At 58.0% G+C, this 23394-nt stretch overlaps 1 protein-coding gene across 9 annotated transcripts in view; it reads left to right on the top strand.

Annotated features, from left to right (window-relative positions):
- The first annotated feature begins 4349 nt into the window (after window positions 1-4349).
- Window positions 4350-23394, top strand: part of ZMIZ1 (zinc finger MIZ-type containing 1) — a 234424-nt gene continuing 215379 nt past the window's right edge. For 8 of the 9 annotated variants that reach the window (XM_045783344.2, XM_045783341.2, XM_045783338.2 and 5 more), the window contains exon 1: window positions 4351-4682. The gene's annotated coding sequence lies outside the window, so the exon portion shown is untranslated. Of the gene's footprint in view, window positions 4683-23394 lie in introns of all 9 variants that reach the window. The other variant, XM_045783347.2, reaches the window with a different exon arrangement.

Below are 23394 nucleotides of genomic sequence, written 5' to 3'. Positions count from 1 at the left end.
TCCCTGGCAGGTGAGTGATCATTCCACCATCCACCCCAAAGGACCCAGAGGGTCACCTTGTCTGCACCATAGCCTGGTGATGAATTAAGGCAAGTCCCCATTCTCCATCCTGAGATCTGGCCCAACTCACCAAATAACTGTGAGGCCCTAAGCAAGTCACTTAACCTCTCTGAGCCTTTGTCTTCAGTGGGGAATTACATCTTCTGGCTTGTGGAGAGGATTGAATGAGAAAGTCCTGGCAAACAGGAAGCTCTCAATAAGGTGACACTCCTCCTGCCCTTTTAGTCCCTGAGCTCCCTTTTGGGGAGTGAGGGGTGAATTGTGAAGACAGACAGGGCAGTCCTGGAGAGGTAGGATTTCACCCCCACATGTGCCAGTCCCTTGCTCCCCCAGGCCACTGAGGGCCTCCAGCCCAGGAGGCCATAGTCACTGCACCCTGTACAGGTCTTCTGTTCCCCCCAGACTTATAGCCTCTCCCCACTGCCTTCCTGCTGGCCTCCTGGACCTCCTGGCTCCTCATTTCCCAGGCCTAGGCCTAAGCAATGGCTTTCTTTCCCACTGATGGTTCCTGGAAGGCAAGGCAATTTATAAAACGTAAGTCTACTCTGAAGGTAGGTGTGAGCAGGACATTGCATGGGCACCCACAGGCCGGCCCTGTGCAGACTGCACCCTCCTGATGGGCACTGAGCTGCCTCTGGAGCCACGTGATTCCTGGGCCCTGCGTTAGCTGAGTGGGATCTATCTTCCAGTTCTCAGTGGCTGGGAAGTGAGAGCACTATTCCCTCTGCTTCACCCCCAGATCTCCAAGCCCACAGAAGTCAGGGCCAGAAAGGTGGAGGCTCAGGACACGTAATCCCCAAAGAGGCCCCGCCACTGCCATGAGACCTCACCCTTGGTTTCAAGAAGCCCGGAGAGGGTTAGCAACTTGCCCAGGACCACACAGAGAGTCTATGGAAGAGGAGGCAGAGCTGGGCTAAGATGTCAAACAGGAAACTTTGTTCACGAGAGCCTGAGTTTGAATCCTGATTGACCAAGTGACTCAAAGCAGCAGTTTTCTCTGAAGGGAAGATAGTACTAGAACATCTAAGGCGGGGTGAGAATTCAACGAGCTAATGCTGAGACCCTCACCATGGTACCCAGCACACAGTAGTACTAAGGAAGTCACAGCTTCTTCCAAGACCCCACAGGGATCCAGCCTGCCTTGTTATTTCCCTGAAAGATGAATAGAGAGAGCAAAGGCCTGAGTCCCCAGGACTGGAGGCCAGGATCCCCAGGAGGGCTGGGCAGACTCAGGGCCCAGGTGAGGTTCCTCAGACTTGCGGCCATCAAGTGTCATGCTTGCCCAGCTAGGAAGAGCTGAAATTACCCTTCGCTTGGGCCCGCTTTATAAACTGGGCTGGGCTCCTCTGCCCTCTGCGGTAGCATGCTGGTCTTCAGAGGTAAAGGAAACGGGGGTTGGGGGGTATCTTCTAGACAGGAGCTTTTGAACATGAGTGATCACCCCCAAGGCTGCCTCCATTCCCCATTTCTTGGAGGTGGTGAGCCCATGTCACTCACTGAGGAATTTGGACAGAAATGTTGAGAGGACAGTATCCTGAGCCATCCTGACCCATCTAGTTCTTGGCTGAGGCTGGATTCTTGCCCTCCAGCCTCTTAAACCCAGAAACTCTGTCCTGAGGTTTTGGACCGGGGGTGGTTGGGGGCGGGGGTGTAGCTTTCTGGCTGCTGCAATGCTATAGACTTCCCAGGGGGAGCAGCTGTGGCTCCAGCCACCACTCAGCCAGCTGCATTACACCTTCCAGCCCTGGGTCAGGCCTCCAGGGGTTTCTCAGGCTACCCCCATGTCCTGACTTATGAACCTGGGCCACCCAGAGGCTGAGGGGGAGGGGCTCAGGTATGTACTCCCACAGGAATGCACTGGGACCATGCTTCTCTGGTGTCCTGAGAGGTCTGGAAGGCTCTCATCACATCCACCTTTCCCAAGGGTGCTCAGCTGCCACCTGTGTGGGAACGGCAGCTTGATAACAGTCCATGTGACAGGTGGAAAGACTGAGGCCCAAAACGGAGTGCCTTCCCTTGCACCTAATGGCATCGGGCGGCAGAATTTCCCCTGGGAACATCAAGCAGGTTCCGGGCATCCCCTCCCACGCCCCTGTGGACCTGAGCTGCAGTCCTTTGAGCCCTCAGGAATCCAAGCTGAGTTCGCGGGCTGTCAGACTAGCGAAGCCTTGAGAATGAATTCAGAGTTGGCAAATTCATTTTGCCTCCTTTCCCTCGGTGGTGGAAGGAGTGATCTAGCCGGCCCTGAAGGAGTTCAAGCCGAGGTCAGAGATGCCCACTGGAGGATGTTTTTAAATAGGGTGGGGGGAGGGTACTCTGGCCTGCTCCTCACTCTGGCCCAGGGTCAGCGCTGATCACTGCCCAGGAGGCCTGGACGATCCTGGAATCTGCGTGGCACGTCCGCACTCCCGAGCGGGCCTCGTCAATCAGGTAATGGCCCTAGCCGGTCCCGGACGTCTTCCGCTAGTCTCAGTCCCCCGGGAGACCCCCGCCCGGGCTGCCTCCGGGTGCCCGCCCCCGGCGGTGTCATTGTTCTCTGACGTCACGCCGCGGCCCCGCCCCTCGACCCTCACCGCCCCCCCTTCCCTCCCCCTCCCTCCCTCCCCACCTCCGGCTCCTGGCGCCCGAGACCCTCTCAGCCTGCAAAGCCCAGGCCTTGCAGGGCTCCCCCCGCGGCCCGGCCCGGGCTGCGCCCCCTTGCGCTCTCCCCAACTTGCCTTTGTTATTCCAGCTCCCTTCCTCGCCTTGCCTCCGACACCGCGGCAGACTGCAAAACACGGAGCGCGGAACCGCCGCCACACCTGGAATACCAAGCGGGCGCCGGGCCGAAGCCTCCCCCGCCTGTGCAGGGAGGAGAGTGCTTGCGTGCGCGCGAGTGTGTGTGTCCAACCCGTGCCGCGCGGGCGCCGATTATGATTTGGGACTGAGGGTGCCGCAAATCACAAGCGGTGGTGGGGTTGGGGTTCTGGGTGTGAAGGAGTGGAGGAGGATATCGGCTTGTGTGTGTACGTGAGCATGAGGTTTTAAGGCACAAGGGAAATGTTTCATGTTTTTGTTTTTTTGAGTGTATTTGGTTGTACAACGATGTGTGTGTATGTGTGCAGTTGCGTGTATGTAAATGTGCTTGCTATGGCCATGTACACAGGTATATTTGTGAGGGAAAGTGTACGTGTGTGCGTGTTTGTGCGCGCGTGTGGAAGCGTGTTTGTAAAACTGAGTGTGGGCGCGAATGTGTGTGCTGTTTGTGTAGGAGTTTCCGTGTGAGTGGCAGTGGACGAGAGCCAAGGTGGGTGCGCACTTAAATCCTCTCGGGGGTGGCTCCGCGAGGGGAACCCCACGAGGGGGTGCACCCAACTGCGCCTTGTAAGTGCCATCGCTCTCCGCGGCCCCCGGGGCAGTGCCCAGCCCCGGACTTGGAACTGGGCCTGGGTCCCGGCGCTCCCACCCCGCCCACGTGCATTGGGCCTGGGGCGCTCCCGGCCCGCCTCGGGGACTCCAAGCGTCTCTGGACCGCGCAGGGTGCCGGGGTCAGACCATGCGCACTGGTCCTTCCCAGTTGTCGGGGGCACCGCGCTCCAACCTCCCCCAACGTCGCCCTTGGTGGTGGCGGTGGTGTGTGTGTATGTGGTGGGGTTCCTCTGTTCGCCCCACCAGTCAGTCCCCGGGCTTTGGGAACAACCCCAAAGCCTCCTCCCGGGGAACGCTTGGGCGATCCTTGCTAGCAACTCGTTTGCCCCCAAATAGGGTACCTTGACAGCGTTCACTGCCCGAGTGCACTCTAGTCCCGGGCGCGCGAGCCAAGGGGGTGCCGGGTGTGCCGGGTGGTTTTTGCCCCCTCCCCAATGTGGTCCCTTCCTAGGCTCAGCATTTCTCTCCTACTCTAAACTTGCAGGAGCGGGGAGGTGGGGGCGGGCAGGGAGAAGTGGAGGAAGGGGGAGAAAAGAGGGAGGTGAGTGACGGGGTGGGGGGGTGACGCGCGATGCTCTTCCGAGCCACAGAGGGGGGAAAGCTTGGAGAGGGCCGGGGCCAAGGAGCGGGGAAGAGAGAGCAAAAGAGGGGACAGGGAAGGCAAGGGAGAGAAAAGGGCGAAAAGGAAAGAGGGGGAGTGAACGGCGAGAGCGCTGAGAGAGCGCGAGCCGAGCGGAGCCCAGCGCTGGCGGCGGCGGCGGCGGCGGCGGTGCCGCGACACTCCGTTCCATCCGTGGTTCCGCGCCTGCTTTTGCGGGCGGCCGGCGGCGCGGGGCCCTTTGGAAATAGAATAGCCAATGTAATCTGACACTTCAACTTGCTCGGCTCCGGGCGAGTTGATTCACTTACTCACCCCCTAACGCCGAGTTCCTTTTCACTGTCTGTGGACATTAAAAAAGCGAGCGGCGGCGGGCGCCCGGGAGAGCAGGCGACCGGGCGGCGGGCGAGCGAGGAGCGACCCGGCGGCGGAGCGAGCGAGCAGCGCCGGCGCAGCGCGGTGACCCCAGCCCCGGTCGGCGCGGAGCAGGAGCCGAAGCGGAGCCGTTCTCGGCGCCCTCGCTGCGCTCCTCCCGGCCCGAGCCGGGCCTGCCCGGCAGCGGCCGCGGCGGCAGCGGCGCGTCCTCCAGCGGCGGCAGCGGCGCTCGCAGCGCCCGGTAAGTTTGGGTCCAGACCCGGGCGCCCGCTGGCCGCGGGCCTTCCTCTCGCTCTCCGTGGACTCTTGGGGTGCGAGCGTGGGGCGCTGGGGGCTGGGGGCTTTTCCCTTGAAGGGTCCGCCGGGGCCAGGCAAGCCGGGCGAACGGCCGCCGGCCGAGCTCCGCTGCGCTCCCCTCGGCGGCCCGGGGCCGAGGCCCAGGCGACCGGCGAACGCCCGGCTGCGAGGAGCCGGCTCGAGCTGCGCGCGGGGGCCGAGGCTCTTCGGGTGTGCGGGGCGTGAGTAAGGTTGTGCGCGCGCGGGCCCTGTGCCCGCCTCCTGCCGGTGCGCCTCCAGCCCTCGTTCTGTACACCCGGGCAGGACCGGGATTCGGGCAGGGAGGATAGGACCCGGGTAGGACCACCTCGGTCTCCCTCACCTCCTTCGGGGAGACGCGAAGTTGTGCTCCTGTGTGTACGAAAACCGCCGGAGACGGCGCTGGATTTCGGGGTGGCAAGGGGTGGCGGTGCTAAGTTGTGCATCTGAATTTCCAGGGAAAACACACACTTTTGTAAATGGGAGGTGGAGGCGCGGTTAAGTTGTTTGTGTGTGAATTGCTCGGGGAGACGCGGCGCACGGTACTAGACGGGGAACGCCAAGGGGTGTGTGTGTAGGGGCTTCCCGTAGGTCTTGAGAAGCCCGAGGGGCGTTAAGGCCATCGGCTGGACGGGGCTGCCCCGGCCAGGAGGGGAGCCCAGAGGGAAGATGTGTGTGTGTGTGCGCGCGCTCGTTGCAAATACGAAAGTAATTTCTCCGTGTTCTTTCTTCCTCCGTCTCCGGCGGCGGCGGCGCGGCGGCCCCGGGGGAGTGGGAGGCCGGCTGGGCGGAGGTTGGGGGGCCCGGCCAGGGCCGGAGCTGGGGTGGGGGGGCGGGCTCTGGAAGCTTGTTTCACATTCCTGGCGTCAGGGCTGGGGAGAAAACTGGGGAGCGCGGCCTCGGCGTCTGGGGCGCGGGCAGCGGGCGCGCGTCGCCCCCTCGCCGGGGACATCTGTCCAGGAAGCCAGGCGGGCGGGGAGAGGGCGCGGTGCGGAGGGCAGGCTCCCCGCCCCGGAGCAGCGGGGGCGCGGGCGAGGGGCGGCCGCCTTCCCGGCCATTGTGCGCCAGCAGATTTTCACGGGAGACTGCCCCGGAGCCGCCGGAGAAGGCCGGGAGTCGGCCTCAGCCCCGGGTTTAAAAGACACTCCAGGAATGTAAACAACCCGGGCAGGAGGGCGGGCTGGCGGTAGCGCGCCAGGGCAGCCGGCCCGGGCCCCCCACCCCTCCCGAGGGGACAGCCCGACGGCAGGGCCGCCCAGCCCTTACCCCTCTACCTGCCGCAAACTTTTTCCGCTTCTGCCTTCCAATTTCCCAGCTCGCCCCTCTAGCGGGGCACAGAACGAGGGCCTCTCCCAAGGCTGGGGCACAGAGCGACTGACACCCGGCGCCTGACCCTGGAGGCCTGGCGGCCCGACCCCTGCTTGGGTGTCCCGAACCCAGACTGTTCTGATTGAGAGCCGCAAGCTTCCTTGGGCAGTACCCGAGTAACTGGGGCTCTGAGAGCTGCCTGCCTGCCTGCCTCTCTCCCTCCCTCCCTCCGTCCCTCCCGCTGCTCCTTCCCCACTCTCCCCCTTCTCCTCTCCCCTGACTGCTTTTCCAATGCCTTGACATGAGGGAGGAAGATTTAACTTGGCAGCCCAAACAAATGTTCTCTCAGAGGTCCTCCAAGAAGCTGGCGGCTGCGCTGGCAGGGTGAGGGCACTGCTCGGCCAGTCTTTTCCTCCTCCCTGCTCTGCCATGACCATTTGGAGCCCCCTGGGTGGACAGCCCGGGGCATGGGAAGAGTAGAGCCCAACCGTGCAGATTTAAAAGGGCAGTGAGAAGCCGCCTGTGGAAGCCCCGGGCTTGGCGCTGGGCAGAAGCCGCAGGGAGCTGCCTCCTGGTGCCGAGGGTTTTCTGGAGGATTTTCTTGAGCAACAGTTTGTCTCCCTGCTGCAACCTGGGAACGGGGCCTGGTAGACCAGAGGGTTAACCCGCGCTGTCTCCTCCTCTCCTGTGGGTGTAAGGACAGGCTGGTTACACAGGGCAGGGCAGGAGGCCAGAGGCTGTTCTCAGAGGTGCCTGCGTTTGCTTATTATTGTTTTTTCTGAAGGTAGAGATAAAGAGGCAGGCGCTGTGGTTGGAGAATGGGCAGCTTGGCTGGCGTTGAATTCGGACTTGACTTCGCTGGCGTTGGTATGGTCCCGGGAGTTTAAAAGTTGTGTGTAAGCTATCGGGGAAGTTGAGACCAGGGGGCAGGCCCCTCGCTTTCTCTGTCCTGGCTGCTTTTTGAGGAGATCCAGAGCAGGAGTTGGGGTGATGTGGCGGGGGGGGAATTCCTGGCCCCTTGCTTCCCCTCTGCCTGGCCCTGGTGCTGTGGTTTGTGAATGCCCCAAGCCTCGCGCTGACCTTTCTCTATCCAGTTGAGGATGTTGAAACACCAGCATCAAACAAAAGACACATTGAAAGCCCTATCTGCCACAGAGCACGTGTGACTTTGGGGCCAAGGGAATGCATCTGGAGGGAGATGGTGTTTTCTTCTAAGTTTTATGATTTCGGTCGGGTTTTGTTTTTCCCAAAAGGACAGAAGCATCTCCTTGTCCCAAGTCACGAGGTTATGAAATGCTGTTTTCACATGTAAATCTCAAAACTTTAGACTTTTGAGAGTTGGTAAGAGACGCTGGAGCTGGGGTGGGGGGAGGCGCTCAGAAGTAGGGAGTTTTCAAGAGTTTTAAATGGTTCTTGGATTGGGGTTTTGAGGCATTCAGGGTATGGCTCACAGAGAAGAGTTGGGAATGAGAAATTGCCGGACTTCTGGGAAACTTTGATAACTAGCCCTGTCTTTGCAAAGAAGGATTTCTGGCTTCTTGGTGGGGACAGTATGTCCCTTTTTCCTCCTAAGGAAAGAAGGGAGGGGGTCCTCTTTCCTTTCATGGCCAGGAGCAAAGTGAAGAAAGGTCTAGAGACTGTGGGATTTGGCCACAGAACCACAGGCTCTCTCTCTCTCACACACATGCACACTCCCCTCGCAACGGTAACACAACACTCTCTCCATACATGGCCCCCAGAGATGTGCCCCCACATAGGACAGGTGCCCACCGGCAACTCATCCTGGAAAATTGCAGGGGGAAGGCTCCCACTGAGGAGAGCTGCACACTTCACTTTTTCCCTGATTGACAGAGATGGGGGGGGTAGATAAGGAAGGAAGGCACTTTGAGGCCTACTGTGTCCTGAGAGTCGTGTCACAAGAGTACCCGTGTGTGAAGCCACGGATACGGAGTTCTGAGGCCTTGGCTAGGGTCCAAAAGCAGCCATGACCCTCACCTCAGGGTGAGGCATCACTGAAAGAAATTTGGGCACCAACAAGTTAATTTCCGGAAGCTTCTCTGGGCACTCTGTCACGGAACCAGGAAGCAGGGCCTGCCAGGTTGTGACTGGGTCTCATACGTTTTCATTCATAACTTTGCTCCCAAGGGCTTCTGCCGGGCTCCTATCACCGCCCCATCTTTATGAGGTTCCTCGGGTTTTGTGTGGACAACAAAGGCCGGGCTGCAGTAATTACCCTGGACCCCGCTGCAGCCTTGCCTGGTGACTGCTCTGACCTCTCAGCAGGACACAGTGGCCTCTGTCCACGCCCTCTGAGGGGGAAGCTCTTTGTCCCTAGAGCCCCTGACAAAGGTGGGGGGGAGGCAGAGCTTTCCTGGGCTATAAACTCTAGGGGTGATTTTGAGGTTGGGCCTTGCCCTCAGGGAGGATCAAGAGAGGCTGAGAAAATCAGTCCCACACACAGCCTCTGAGAAACCCTTTGTGATTCTTGGGTCTTCCCAGTGCTTGAGGAGATGGGGGAGACGTGTCAAGAGGCTGGTTCCCTTAGGCCAGTGGCTTCACCCTGCTGGGACTCAGTCTCCTAATCTGTAAAATGGGTCCAAAGGCAGAGCAACTCTGATCCCACTAGGCTGCTGTGAGGATGAGGCAGAGATGAGTAGTAGAGCCCTTGGTGTGTGTCCTCTGAAGCCCTGGCAGGCTCTGGGTGCAGAGTGGAGCACAAAGGTGTTGCCTTGGGGGTGCTAGAAGCATTTTCCAGAAGGTGCTTCCCCAAGCCTACTTCCTTGGCAGCTTATACCCAGTCTTGGCTTGCATTCCCCCTGTGACAGGGCGCTCACCACTCCGAGCAGCTTCTGCCTTCAGTGGACAGCTCTATGAGTGTGCTCTGTTGCATGGCATGCTTTCTGGAAATCATTTCCTCCTGACCCTCACTCTGGGCTTGAGGTGCTGGGGGTCCTCCAGACCACAGTCTCCTCCTTTCTTGAATGATCACAGATTCAAGACCAGGGGTCAAGCAGATCATACTGATGGGGGGGCAGAATGTGGACACCCTCCAAACGGCTGCCTTCAACCGTTATTGGGAATGAGCTGCCGGGAGTGAGAAGAGGTCTTCCAGAGGGGCTCACCGTGATCTGTCAGTGTACGTGCTGGGTTTGCCTCTTGGTACTTTTCCCTCCTCGGATTGACAATGAGGAGAAAGAAGGAGGTACATGATGGGGGGTAGGGTCAGGTCAGGGGCCCAGCATTGGTGCCCCAGATAATTCCTAAGAGTCCACAGTTGTGACGATTGTGGCCTGTGAGACACCCAGAAATGGGGAAGATAGTTCCTGTCCCTCAGGAGCTCACAGCCAGTAAGGGCAGGAAGATCAGTCCAAATAAATAATTAACCACTACCAGCTGGCTGCCTGCCATGGGGCGTATGACAGTAATAACCACGGTCCCTCGCCTTTGTGTTTGGCACTTGGGGGATTTAGAAGCACTCTCCAAATTTATGGCACTCCGGCAGCCACCGCGGAAGCTAGCTACTCTTTGGAATTAGCCCCACTTAACAGACAAGAAAACCGAGTTTCAGAGAGGTAAGATGACCTGTAGCCAAGCCAGGAATCAGCCCCAGGCTTTAGAGCTGCGGCACTGCTGCGGCCTTCCCAGTCCTCCAAGCAGGCAGGGACACGGGTGCAGAAGTCGGTGTGGACCCCGTGGGATGGGGACTCGGGAACTGAGGTTAGGGAGGTGGAGCCGCCCGCAGGAAGGGTCACAGAGGGGCCTACCTGTGCCCCCCCACCCCCACCCCAGCAGCGTGTTCCTTTCTTTTGGCCTGGTGTCTTACAGCTGAGCTTGCTCTGAGCCCTAAATGCTGCCGTGACTGCTGGGGCACACGTGTCTGTGCATGGGTCTCCAACCCCAACCCTGGCCCTAGAGCAGGAAGCGGAGATGTTTCCAGGCCCCAGGTCCCTGTGCGGCCCAAGGCTCTTCCCTGGGCTGTGATGGTTTCTATAGATACGGACGTTGACTCAGCCTGCCCCTCCTCTGGCTGAGTCAGTCCTCGGGCTGTGTGGGGTGGCCGCCCTGTGGGGGCTCTTGAGTTCCTCCTACCCCCAGACACATCCCTCCTGCTGCCCACGTCCCTGCGCCCGCTGCTGTGGAGTTCAGCTGAGTGCTACCCCAGGACGAGGCCGTAGCTGGTGGGGTACAGAGCAGGACGCGGCCAGGCAGGCCAAGCTGGCACCTCCCCAGGAAGCCTGGCCCAGCCTGGCACACCTGCACAGGTAATGACTGTAGCCCGGGAGGGCCCCGGGGCCCCCGCCTGTCAGGCCCAGCTGCCGGGGTTACTGCAGGATCATGCTGGGGGAGGCCGGGGTGTCTGAGCTAATTAGATTTCTTAGATTTCAATGCTCCCCTAATCCTGTTAGCCCGGCTGTAATTGTAACCACTTGAAGGTTTCAGCCGTGGCAGGCTGTTGAGGACAGACGGTGTGGGGACTCCGCTCTGCCCCAGCCCCAGCCTTAGACAGCCAGCTGGGGACTGGGGACTCCTTTTCCAATTCTCCAGGGTGGGGGCCTGAGTGACCATAGGTGTTGTGCTTTTCTGTGGAGTCTTGGCCCCGCGGACCGTCAGAGCAGGCATGGCCCTTAAGGGTCATCTGGCTCCAAGCCTTCGCTGTGTGGATGGGACCACAGAATTCTGCACCGGGGCAGGGGCTGGCCCCGGGCCTCAATGGCCGGTAGTGGCAGGGTGCCTGGGTCTTGCGGTCTGGCTTTGTGATCTTTGTCCCTGGAGACTTCAGGGCAGGTCTGGAATTGTACAGGACTCATGAACCCTCCAGAGAAGTCTACCCCAAAGATAGGGGCTAGGGGTGCTTCATTTGTCCCACAGCCTGCTCCCCAGTTGGCATCACACCCCCCCCCTACACACACACATGCACGGATCCGCGTGCCCTCACACATGCTGTCGCCTCTGCTGGCCCAGGTTTCTCCCGAGGACTCAGGCCTTTTCTCCTAGGGCTCTCAGAGATGGGGGCTTTTCTCTTCCTCCCCTGTCCTAGATTCTTGATCTCTTGGAGGGTCCAAGTGAATGCAGATTAGTGCTTTGCCAGAAAATGGCAAGGCTATTCTGATGGGGGTGGGGGTGGGGGTTATGTTAGAAGACAATCTCTTTGTGCTTTCAAAGGCTCTTCCAAAATTATTTTTTTGGCATCTGGTGTGAATGGAACTTGCAGTCTGTCCCTATCCTCTCTCCTGCCCTACCCCCATCCGCATTTCCCAAAACTTCAGTCATCCACCCACAGAGGTTGGTGCTTGCAGGGGTGGTGAAGGTGGGGGGTGGTGGCTGTGATGCCTTCAGAACCCCTGTCGGGAGGTTCCCACCCAGCAGTCACATCTTGTCCTCCACTTGGCCCTGGAGCAGCAGGGAGAGGTGTTTGAAACCTCCCTTGCACTCTGGAAGCTCCATGGCTCTGAGCACGTAGTACAGAGCTGAGGGGCTGGAGGGCTCACCTAGCCTGACCGTTCCTTTCCTAGCCCAGCAAACCCAGCTATGGGAAGAAAGAATTGGCCGTATCCAAGGGCAGCAGTGAATTAGTGACACAGCCAGGCCTGGAACCCTGTCTGCCCAGCCCATTAGCTCATTAAACATTTACTGAGCATCTACTGTTGGCCGGGCACAGCCCCGTTAGCCACGCTTCGGAGCTCATCAGATGTGCTTCCATCCTTCACCAGGAAGGACCACATGAGCCTGGGAAGGACGGGGTTCATTTCTGAGCTCTCGGGGTAAGGAATAAGCATGGGGCTTTTCAGGAGTACTCCCAGATCCTGCACAGCTGGGAGGGCACGGGCATTAGCACTCCGACCCAGCAACATGTTTCTTAAAAGGTCATCGTAGCTGGGTGGCATTGCAGATTCGAGGGAAGTAAAATAGAAACCCTCCAGGGAGGGTAGAAAGTTTCTCAGCTGCCCAAGTCCAAGAAGATGGCCCGCTGCCTTGTTCCTGATAACACTTCCTCTGCGGTTGGGGAAGCAGGGAGGGAGCCCCTTGCCTCCCACCCTGGGAGCCACATGCATCAGGCCCAGGTGAGAGCATGTGAGGAGGAGCCAGCAGGCTTAGAACAAGGGAGAAGATGCCAAGGGCCTGGACCTCACCCTGTCCACAGGCACTTACCAAAACCCCCACCCTGCTCTCTGGTAGACCTCGGCCAAAGCTGGGAAACCTGGCCCACGGCCGTGACCAGCCAGCCCTGTGGCTGAAGGACAGATGGGATAGGGAGACCTCTGGGAAGGGTCCTGAAACCCTTACTTGGCATTTGCAAGTGGGTAGGCCTTTTCGAGGGTCTCTGTCCAACCTTGTCATTTGGCAGTTGGGGAGACCCAAAGCCCAGAGAGGCGAAGGGACCGGCCACAGCCACAGGGAGGCTGAGTTGTCTGAGTGGGTGGGGAGGGGTGGAATTTTCTATTGCTGTCATGTTTCGGTGCTCCTGCTGTTGTTTATGTCTTGAAAACAACTTCCCAGAGTCTACCAGAAACATCGTAATAGCCAGTACTTCTTGGGCAACTGATTTGTTTTCAGCTCTGCTTAGACTGCTGCCTTCATTTCTCAGCTCCGCCCTTTGTGGCATCTGTGACTTAGGATAGGTTCTGTTTAACTTCTCCAACTCCCGTCTCCACGTCGGCAACGCAGACATCTTCATAGTATAAAAAGTAACACACTGCCTTCCCCCTGGGCTGCGAGAACGGAGCGCCTGCAGCGCCAGGCACAGAATAACTGCTCAACAAACAGGTCCTCCCACTGACGGGTGAGGAGACTCAGGTCGGATGGATCGCCCAAGGTCCCCTGGTAATCTCAGGACCAAGCACGGCTGGACCTGGCATCCAGACTTGCTGACCCTCCGCTCCCGGCCGTTGTCCGCAGTCTCCCCTTTGTAGTGGGAAGGTCGGGTCGGGCGGGTCACCTCTAAGAGGCCCTCCGTGATAACATTTAATTGAGTTCCTTTTAATTCAGCCTACCAGTGAAGTGTGTTCCCCTTGCCAATGTGGTCCGAGGGGGAGATTGACATCTGGGTTCCTCCCTGCAAGCCTCTCTTTTCTCCCCTGTGAGGTGAGGCCAGTGGTGACACCACCTCCCTCCCGGGCTCGTCCCATGTGGAGAAAAGGAGAGCATGAGAGACTGGGCCTCGTCAGCCACCAACCATGGCAACGCGCTGTGGGACCTCAGGCCATTGACAGATACCTCTGGGCCTCAGTTTCCTCATCTGAAAATCATGAGCTGAGACCACATCAGGGTTTCCCAGAGTGGGCTGTCAGGAACCCCAGTCCACCAAAGGAAGGACCGCGGAGCACGGCCTCCCTCTCCTGGGACACTGCCAACCCTATGCCTCCCTTAGCGGTTCCCAAGTGAGAGGACCCTCCTCCCACCTCCCTTTTTTATGCAAAATAGCTTTTGAAGACACCAGTGACTGTCCCTTCCAGCTCTGGCATTGATGGCTGGTCCCCTGGTTGGTTTCTCTGCCGAAGAAGAAGCACTGTCCCAGAGGGGCTGTGCACAGGGGGGAAGTCGAAGGCGGCTTCCACATGGACAGTCCTCCCCGCCCGCCACCCCCCGCCCCCGGCCTGCTTTCTTGGCAGTGCCCCCTGACTTCTGCCCCTCAAGGCCACAGTCCTCCGTCACTATCTCTGGCCTCCTCTTCTTTTATTGTTACGAGACCACAAATCTGTCTGTGGCCGGGCCGTCCCAAAAGCCAGAGCAGCTTGACAGAGGGGTGGGACCTCTGCCATGTCCCTAGAGATGGGCCTCGAAGACACAGCAGCTATCTGAGCAGAAAGAGCCTCGCGCTTGGCCTGCCGGGGCCGCACACCCCTGAGCCCGCACACACTCTTTTGCAAACACGTATTTTTCTGGAGAGATGATCCACGGCTTTATTCTGATACTTAAATCAGTTTGGACCCGTGAAAGCAGTGTAAGAACCATGGCCTTCATCGAAGGGTCTAAAATTGCCCTGGCCTTTGAGTGGCAGGACTGCTGTGTTGTCTTTCCCCACCTCCTTCCCGCAGGCCCTTCTGTTCCAACTCATTGGTGCCACTGCCCTAGCCACGGAGGTGTCTGTGTCTACAACGCCTGCTAATCCAGCTTGACATTGTACTGGGGAGGGCACCAAGGCCAAGGGAGGATGAGGGACCTGACCAAGGTCACTACAGTGGCAGGCCCCTAGGACACAGGACCTGGTACAGAGGCTGGGGCGGCCCCAAGGGATGGCCTCCTGGGCTGGCTGACCGCACGGCTGAAACCATCTGGTCTTGTCCTCCGCGAGTGCCTGTGATGTGTACCAGAACCTCCAGAGTCACGGTCCCCAGGAAGCTAGGGACTAAGGTGAAGGGAGGAAGTTCCCACCCACTGCCTCTTCTAGAAAGGCTGGGCAGGACTGGTTTGGGGCTTATGTCCTCTGGCTCAGGAAGCCAGTTTCCCCCTGCTGTCCGCACTGCCTGTTTACCCTGCTCTCTTGGCTTAATATTTCCTCCTCTAGGGCTGCGGGGTTCACTGGTGTTTACAGACAGAGGGTCACTCTCTACGTTCGGGATGCCTGGCTGGAACGGATTCTTCATGAGCCCTGCTGCTTTTAGTGGGAAGAGGCAGCCTGAGGCCCTGCGGGGGATTCTGGGCCGAGGTGAGCTCTGTGCTGGCAAGCCCACCATGTGACCATGGATGATTCTGCCTCCCTGGCTCACAGCCCTCAGGTCCCTGAGTTTCTGGGGTCCTGAAGAGTGGGCTCTTTGGCTGCCATGGGCACGTTGGGGGGACTCCTTGGCCTTCCACCTCCCTACCGGGTTTGCTCAGCCCTCCTGAGCTCCAGGCCCCCAGAGTACTTCTGATTCTGGAAGAAAAGAGGACACCTCGGGTGCCATTTCTTGCCTGGTGTTTGGTGACTGGGCCGTGGCTGCAGAGGGCGCTTCCTCGAAGCTGTGAGTTCAGCATTGATTGATTATCTGCGGAAGGGGGGCTTTCAGATCCTTCCACCTCAGCCTGGGTTCACACCGTCAGTCTGACGTGAGCTTCAGCTTCGAGGCCGATCCTTCTAGGCAGAAGGAGTGGAGCCGCTTGGGGGTTTGGAATCCTTGAGGGCTCCAGAGTTCTCCGAGCTTCTTACCTGATGGCTGGCTCCCCTCCTAGCCAGCTCGCCAGAGTTATGATTGCCTCTCCTGACAAGGGCTGCAGACACCACTCCGCCTGCTATTCCGGGGACCTTTGAGTCTCAGGACCGCAGGGAGCTTGGCAGCCACCTCTCTGATACCTGTTCCACGGGGGACTTATGCCGCCTCTGCAGCATCCCCACAGAGTACCTTCTGGTGTGGGCTTGTACACCTCCGGGACAGGCTGCTCCCCGCCTCTCTGCAGCTCTCTTCACCTAGGAAGCTCACCTAGGATGCCTCCTTCCAGGACCCAGTGCTCCTCTCAGGACCACGGAGCATCTGGTGAATGCAGTTCTTGTGAGCTCCCTTCCATACCCTGCGTCAGAGATTTCTCCTCTAGGCTGAGTGCAAGGCTGGAGTGAGCAGAGTGGGCTTCCCGGAAGAGGTAGCCTTCTCTTCCTTGGGCCTCCTCATTATTTCTGTCTCTGTTCAAGAGCCTGGGCTTTTGGAGACCTCAGGGCTGACCTGGAAGTGATCTGACCCAGATATGAGACATGGAAGTAGGCTGGGGAGGTCCCAGCTGTGGCTCCGTGGGGTCTGAGGGGAAGAAAGTGGCTTGGCTTTAGCTCTTCAAGGGGAGGGTCAGACACGCCACATGGTTTGAAAAAGATGTCTATCTTCCTAGCCTCTGCCAGCAGGCTCACCTCCCCCTGGGACTGGGAGGGTAGCTGGGGAGGGGGAGAGGGGAGCCATGAGTAGTGCCCCCTCCCCTTTCGGCCTCTCCCTGCCTCCTTCCTGAGCCGCTGTCTGCCCAGCTCTGCTCCCTGCTGCCCTGTCAGGGGACATTCTGCTTACGTGTCCTGCGGCCCCAGAGACCTGGAGTGTCTGCGGAGGGCCCTGGATTTGGAGTCACAGCTTCTGGCACTGTCTCCTCGCAGCGGTCTCCCCCCGGGGCTGTCGCAAGAGTCCGAGGGGAGGGCCAGCACTTCGCACGCCGCACCGTGTCACCGCATCAGGGAGTGTGATGGTTTATTACGCGTGTGGTGACGATAATGTCAGCACAGAAAGGCCTTGGAGATCATCCAGGCCAACCCTCTCATTTAGCCGCTGAGTCTGACCCCAGAGGGGACAGAGGCCTCCCCAAGGTCACAGGGCAAGTCCGTGGCAGAGCTGAAGCACAAACCCAGGCGTCCTGCCCATCCGCCAGGGCCCAGTCCCCCGCTCCGCTTGTCCCTTGACAGAAACCCTTTGCTAGAGAGATGCAGCGGGGAGACCCCTCTGTGGCTGTGGCTGTGGCATCGGGCTCACCTGGGACTTACCATCTTCATCTCACAAAAGCTCCTGGGCCTTATGCCCCTGGCTATACTCACCACAACTGCTGGCCCTGGGGGCAGGCAGTGTTCCCTGGGGTCTCCATGAGACAACTGGCTCCCCCAGCCTGGCCCCCCTCCCTGGGGCTGCTGCCCTGGAACGGGGCACTCCCCTTTACTTCCTGGCCCAGGCAGGGCTGCCTGCACCCTACCAGCTGTCACCTTGGGTGGAAATGGAGGCTCCAGAAGCCCGCCTGAGACCCCTCATCTAGGTATCTGACCCGACTGGCTGCAGGGTGTGACCCGGGCCCAGGACCATGGCTTGAATTTGTGGCCCTAGTTTCAACCTGGTGTGACCCCTCCCGTGGCTCTGAAGACTTGAAGATGCCCAGACTGTTGGAACAGGAGGGACCTGGGCGACCAGCTTAGTTCATCCCCTTCTCATCCCCGTTTCTCTGAATTAGGGAACTGAGGCTCCGAGAGGGAAGGAAGCTAGCTCACAACCAGCAAGCTCCCTCCCCGCTGCCAGCCGGGCCCCCTTCTATCTCCTGCCCCCTGAAGCTGAGTCCCAGGCCTGCCCAGGCCTGGAGCATATGGAGTAGGGACACTGGTATCGAATAGCAACTGCCGATGCATCCCTGCAAGACTCTTCCAGACCCTCAGGCAAGGCCCTGCTTGCCTGCCAGATCTGGGAGGGAAGCACACATTTCCTGCTGGTGGGTCCTTGTACCAGCCTGAGAACAAGGTTTCCTGGCTCATCTGGAGCCCCCAGTGTTCTGCCCCTGGGAGAGCAGAACCTGGGATCCTTCTGTGCCTCCCCTAGCCTAGCTCCCCACGAAAGATTACTTACTCATTCACCAAGTTTGTTGAACACCTAGTACATGCCAGGCACCATTCCAGGCCCTGGGGGTACAGTGGTGAACTTGACAGAGGCCTTGCTTTCGTTGTTATAGACGAGACAGACAGTAAGTCAACAACTCCGTGTATGATGTCATTCTGAGCTGTAATAAGTGTTTTGAAGAAAAACAAATTAGGATAAGGTGATATAAGGAGGTGGGTGGGGATTGGGCTTCTTTAGATGGAGTGATCAGGGAAGGCTTCTCTGAAGAGGTTACATTTGAGCAGAGACCTCGAGGGAAGGGAGTGAACCCCTTGAACATTTGGGAGAAGGGCACTCCAGACAGAGGGAATGACATGTGCAAAGGCCCTGTGGCAGGAGTGTGCTTGACATGCTCTAAGAAAGGCAGGGAGGCCAGTGTGGCTAATGGAGTAGGAGAGGGAAGAAGAGAGGAGAGGAAGTTAGCAAGGTGGAGCGGTCACAGAAGGCCTTTTGGAGCACGGGAAAGGCTTCCGACTTCATGCTCAGCAATTTGGGAGCCACTGGAGGATTTTAATTAAACGACTGAGACTCTCTGATGTGCTCTCTAAGAAGATCCCTCTGGCTAGTGAGCTGAATGCAGACTATAAGGGACAAGGGAGGAAATGGGGAGACCAGGTGGGCAGCTTTTACAGTGCCCCGGATGAGGATGCCGGTGGCTTGGACTAGAGTGTTCGGCGGAGGTAGTGAGACAAGATCAGATCCTGGATGTATTTAGAAGGTTGACCAAGGTCATGCCCAGAAGCCCGTGGGGAATGCCTGCCCCCTCTTTAAAGCAGGCTGAGGGGCTGCAGCTGGAGAGCTGGCCGCGATCTCCAAGTCTTGTGGGTCTGAGCGCTTTTCCTTTTCTGCTCTCACCACTCCGGTAGCCTTAAGCTACGGCCGTAGGGTGCCGTAGGGGCCTGGTGAGGTGTTCCCTGCACCCTCGTCCGCACTTGTCATTTTGCCCTTCATCCGCGGGCCTGCATCTTTTTTCATTCCTGTGCGCGCTGCTGGCTTTCTGACATGCTGTCACCCTCAAGCCCTGGGGCCTTGGCCTCTGTCCGTTCCTCCACCCCCACGATTCTATCTGGTGAACTCCTGTGTATCCCTAAGAGCCCAGTCCAAAGCTACCGCCTCTGAACTCCCTTCCCTGACACTCTTGGACCCTGGGGATTTCTTCCTCCACTGAAAATTCTCCTGTTCCGCTCCCTCCTGCACTCCATTGCCTGGGATCAACCGCTACTGGGGCTGGGGCTGTGCCTCCCTTCACACCCCCTCTTTCCGCTCTGTGTCCTCACAGCCTGGCCCAGGGCCCGGCACAGAGGAGGGAACAAAAACATTTCAGTGTATTCCTGGAGCAGTAGCTAGTTACTATGGAAACAAGGAAGTGTTGCAACTTCCCTAACTTTTGAGGTTGGGGTCACAGAGGGCAGCTCTGTTTTGTCCCCATGGGATCAATCCAGGATGACGATTTTAGGGTTCTTATGGATTCAAAGTCACCTTAGGCAGGTCCTTTCCCATCCCTGGGCCTCAGTTTACCTATCAGTAGCATGGGAGCCTGGGGGTTGCTCGGCTCTCTAAGGCCGTTTCTAATATCCCCTATCTCTGTGCCCCCAATCCTGCCCTATAACTACAGGCAGGCCCTTTTTTTTTTTCTCTTTGGGCCTCAGTTTCCCCATTTTGTTCATCTCTCTCTCTCCTCCGAGAAGTTACCTGCCTGAGTCAGATGCTTCCAGAATCCCAGAGTTTCAGCAGCCAAGTGACCCTCGATAACTAACCTGGGATTCTTGGGACCTGCAAAGGCACAAAGACGGAAGTCTTGCTTTCCGAGCGGCAGCAGGAGGAGCAGGACGGTGGGTTGTAGGGAGAAGCCAGGCCAGCTCACTCTGGTCTGAACCTGCGCAGGCCCCTGGTCTCCTTCCCTCACCTTGAAGGTGGCCAGTGCCAGTGTTTGTCAGGGGGGCCTTGCCCCTGCGGGAGGCCGTGCACTCAGCCTTCCGGTGTGAGCAGAGGGTTACGGCTGACAGTGCTGGAGGGGCCCCAGGGGCCGCCCGCAGTGGTGGGGTGCAGTGGGTGGGCAGTCCCTTCTGGCCATGTGTCCTCTCCCTCCATTTCATTGCTCAGCTTCGTAGCACCCCCTCACCCCCACCCCCCACCCCCAGCAACCCCTGCCTGGCTCTTTGGAGTGACTTGGCCATCCCCAGCAGGCCCAGAACGGGAGTGATCTGGGATGAGAGGGCCTCTGGGCTCTCTGGGCCTGCTTGCTCATCTGGAAAGTGGACAGTTCTCACCTCCCAGGGCTCCCAGGAGGGGAGACTGAAGAAGGCAGTTTGTGTCCAGTAAAGACGGGTGTCGGTATTGCCCGCTGGAGACAGGCCTAGGCCTCAGCTGGAGGGATGCCCCTGTGAACAGCTTTTTCGGGAAATGAACGCTGGAAACTTTTCAGCGTGGGACTCTGGTGTTGTGTCTGAGAAGTACCTCCACCTCTGTGTCTGAGCAGCTCCCGGTGGTCAGGAGCCAGGTAGCCATCGGGATGTCCTTCCCTGGCTGTTAGCCTGCCCGGGGTGTCTGCTGTTAGGCTGAACAACACCCTCAGGGCAGTATCGGGCCCTGGAGGGGGCCCTGACCAGGGTCAGAAGACCCATTTCCCATTTCAGCCGTGGATCAGCTTCCTGACCTGGTCAAGGCCCTGGCTCTCCCTGCCCTCAGTTTCTCCATCTGTGCATTTAAGGCCTCTTCTGGCTGGAAGTCCTTTTGGAAGCCTGTTTGCATGTTTTCACCTCCAAGATAAGCAAGGCTGCCTATACCAGCTCCCCAAGATCGAATAGTGTTTATCTCACCTCTACTCAAAAAGTTCTCACTTTTCTTAAACAGGGGACTGCCATCTGCCCACATGGCTTTGGACTTCACCGTGTGGATGGTGGTCTAATGAGTCACCCAGCCCCTCCTTGCCAGCAATCCTGTTTTTGTCCTTGCTTCCTCCTGGGGGCCTCAGGTGTCTCCCTCTAGACTGCCCCAGCCCTCTGCATTCTCCCCCCCGGACTGTCCCGTCTGTGAGGGTACCAGCTGGCTCTTATTGCTATGTCCCCAGAGGGCCTAGAGCAGAGAGGGTGTTCAGTAATAGCTAGGTGAATGATGGAATGGAAGTGCTTCACTGCCCGGATAGTTCCAATTGTCTCAGCACGTCAGTTTTACTCTCCTATATTCACTTGCCGGAATTTTGCTCAGTATAAAGGATCTTTTTTTAAAAAAATTCAGTTGTTAGTAAGCTCCAAGGCCAGAACTGGTCTTCTATACTTTTGGCCAATCCCCATTTTTCAAAACTGGGGCTTTCTGTCTTGTGTTTTTGCATTTCCTTTATTCGCTTTGTTTGAGCAGCTACTTTTTCTTTTTGGGACTCTGGACAGTAAATAATCCTACCTCACATTTTATTGAGATTTCTCATGCCAAAAAGGCAGGGAGGGTTAGTAAACACTCAGTTTGGGTGGTTCTTTGCTTTGCTGTGTTTTTTCCTTTATGTATTAGATTGTATCTGTTTTTCCTGCCTGGTCCCCGGGCCTCTGACACCCCGTCCTCCTGGGGGTTGCTCAGGGGCATTGCGTCTGCTGGCTCCACCATGTGTGGTAGTGTGCGTTGCATACTGCTCAACTGGGGGACACACACATTATAGCCCCCACACATTATCCATTTATTAAATGAATTTCTGGTGGTTGGTAGTAAAGTATTTTGAGGAAGAGGAGCCTTGTTCTCATTCTCATAAAGCCACTGTGAGGATTAGGAGTAGGACTGCCATTGGCCCACTGCCCTGACTGAAACTTGGACTCTCCCTTGGCTCCTCCCCAGGACTAAACCTATGACACTGGGTTTCCGTGTCCCCACCTCCCTGCCCTGAGCCTGGCCTGTGGGAGTAACTCATCAGGGAACTGAAGCCTCCAGACTCCACCTTCCAGATGTTTTTGAAGCTGCCCATCTTCTCCACCCCCCATGCAGCAGCCTTCTCCCTCAGGTGTCTACCTCCGCCTCCCCTTTTCTGGCCTCTCCCCGACTTGGCCCCAAGTGTGACCTTAATAAAACACATCTATGATCTTATTATCTTCTCCGCTCTACCTACGACTCCTCCGTGGCTCCCTACCACCCGCAGCCTGGCACTCAGGGCCCTGTGTTCTCTGGCCCCAGCTGAACTTCCACTTGTCTGTGTTTTACACATTCCGTACTCTGCCCTGTCTGCCTGGCAAACTCCTAGGCATCCTGCAAAGCCCTGTAGAAGCCTTGGCTAGCCCTTGTCACCTGTCAGATCAAGTGGGCTGGGCCCTCACCTTTGCCCTAGTTCCCCTAGCACTGTTTTCTGACCACTGTTGCAGTCGTCACCTGGCAGGACTGTAGCTACCAGCAGGGTACCCCAGCCATAGGCAGGCTGGGACTACCGACACCCAGCCCCACACGTGGCATCTAGTAAACATTCCAGAATGCTTGCTGACTAAGTGAGTAACTAAATGATGGCTCCACTTTACATAGAATCGGTAGGTTTTGTGGTTTGGAGTAGAAAAAAAAATATATATATATATATAATATATAAATATATATATTATATATATGTATGTAAATATGTATGTTTTTGTGGGGTTTTTTGCACTCTAAGCAAATGCCATGGAAATGACTTGCACACTTTGCTTGAGAAAGAATTGAATAATCTCAGCCCTGGGGTCACAGCTGGCCCATGTACATGGCCTGACCCCTGGCCCCTTCTTTTGCATTCCCCGTCTCCAGTTAGAGCCAGAGGGGTGGCTAGGCTGCGCTGGGCCCCCAGGAGTGTCTCCTAGCCCTGATTGTCTTACCCAAAGCTGCCAGGCTCTGAGGCCGCCTGGGTGCCAGCTGTGCCCACGTTGCTGCCCTACTCCGCTCAGCTTCCTGGGAGAAATGGCTCAGCAGCCACAGCCTGGCCAGGTCGCAGCGCCTCTTGGGCAAGACTCCCTGGGCAGGGCCAGGGGCTGGAGCCTCGCATGAATGGCCCACGCACCAGGCGAGTCTGTGGGCAAATGAGCTCCAGCTTACCCTGGTGCTGGGGGCGGGCGGGCGGGCAGGAGGGACACCCTTCTGTTGGGTAAACATGGGTGTTCAGGCCTGCCTGGGCACATCCCTGTGCCATATTGGTTAGAGGCGCAGGACGGCATTTGGCAGAGCTGGGAATTGCCAGGTGTCAGGCCAAGGGTGACCGAAAAGGACACTTGAGAGTCTCCACAGACCTTGCCTGGGACTCGGGCCTTCCAGCTTTGTCAGAAGCAGAGCAGAGGCTGCAGGAGGTCCGGGGGTCTTCAGGCCCACCTGACTGCCGGCCCTCCCAGTCTTGAGTCTCTTCTCTACCTCCCCACGGGCAGCTCCCTGGGACCTGGGGCGGGTGGGTGGGCCACAGGGAGGTGACTTTGCTGAGCCAGGGCTGAGATCAGAGCTTCTAGTCAGGTGTCCCCTCTGCAGATGTATTTCATCCCACACTCACCTGAGGCAAAGCTTCTGTCCCTGGGAACCCCTGCGTGCACCAGGCATGGCTCTTTGGGGTCTCGAGATTGCTACGACAGTCCTCCGAAGTAAGCTGGTGTTATCCCCATTTTAACCAGGAGGAATCTGGAGCTCAGAGGAGTCAAGATGCGTTAGGCCTCACAGCTCCTAAGGGGATTCTGCTCTTTCTCCCTACAGTTGGGCCCCTTTGCAATTTTTCTTTTTAAATCCATGCCTCTTGATACAGATGAGTAACGCTATGGGCATGGTTGCCAGCCCCTGCCTCTGACTGGAGAGCCTGGCAGGTGCCTGGGCCGGTGCCTCATGGGGGAGGTGGACGGGTGGCTGTAAAACCCTGAGCAGCTGGCAGAGTTCAATGCCACCAAGGAGAGCACCTCTGTGGCCCATGGCTGGACCCTCAGCATATTGGACCATCCTCCCCCCATGTAGCTGGAGCCAAACCCTGCTTCAGTGCAGGAAAATGTGCCCTTGGCACTTGTGTAAACACAGATTGAGGACCACACCATTGACAGAGAAAGCAAGATTCCACCCCCCGCC

This window comes from Ursus americanus, chromosome 6 (genome assembly GCF_024610735.1).
Source record: "Ursus americanus isolate L20-20 chromosome 6, mUrsAme1.1.p, whole genome shotgun sequence".
NCBI classification, from domain to species: domain Eukaryota; kingdom Metazoa; phylum Chordata; class Mammalia; order Carnivora; family Ursidae; genus Ursus; species Ursus americanus.
This window is presented reverse-complemented; position numbering and strand designations above follow the sequence as displayed.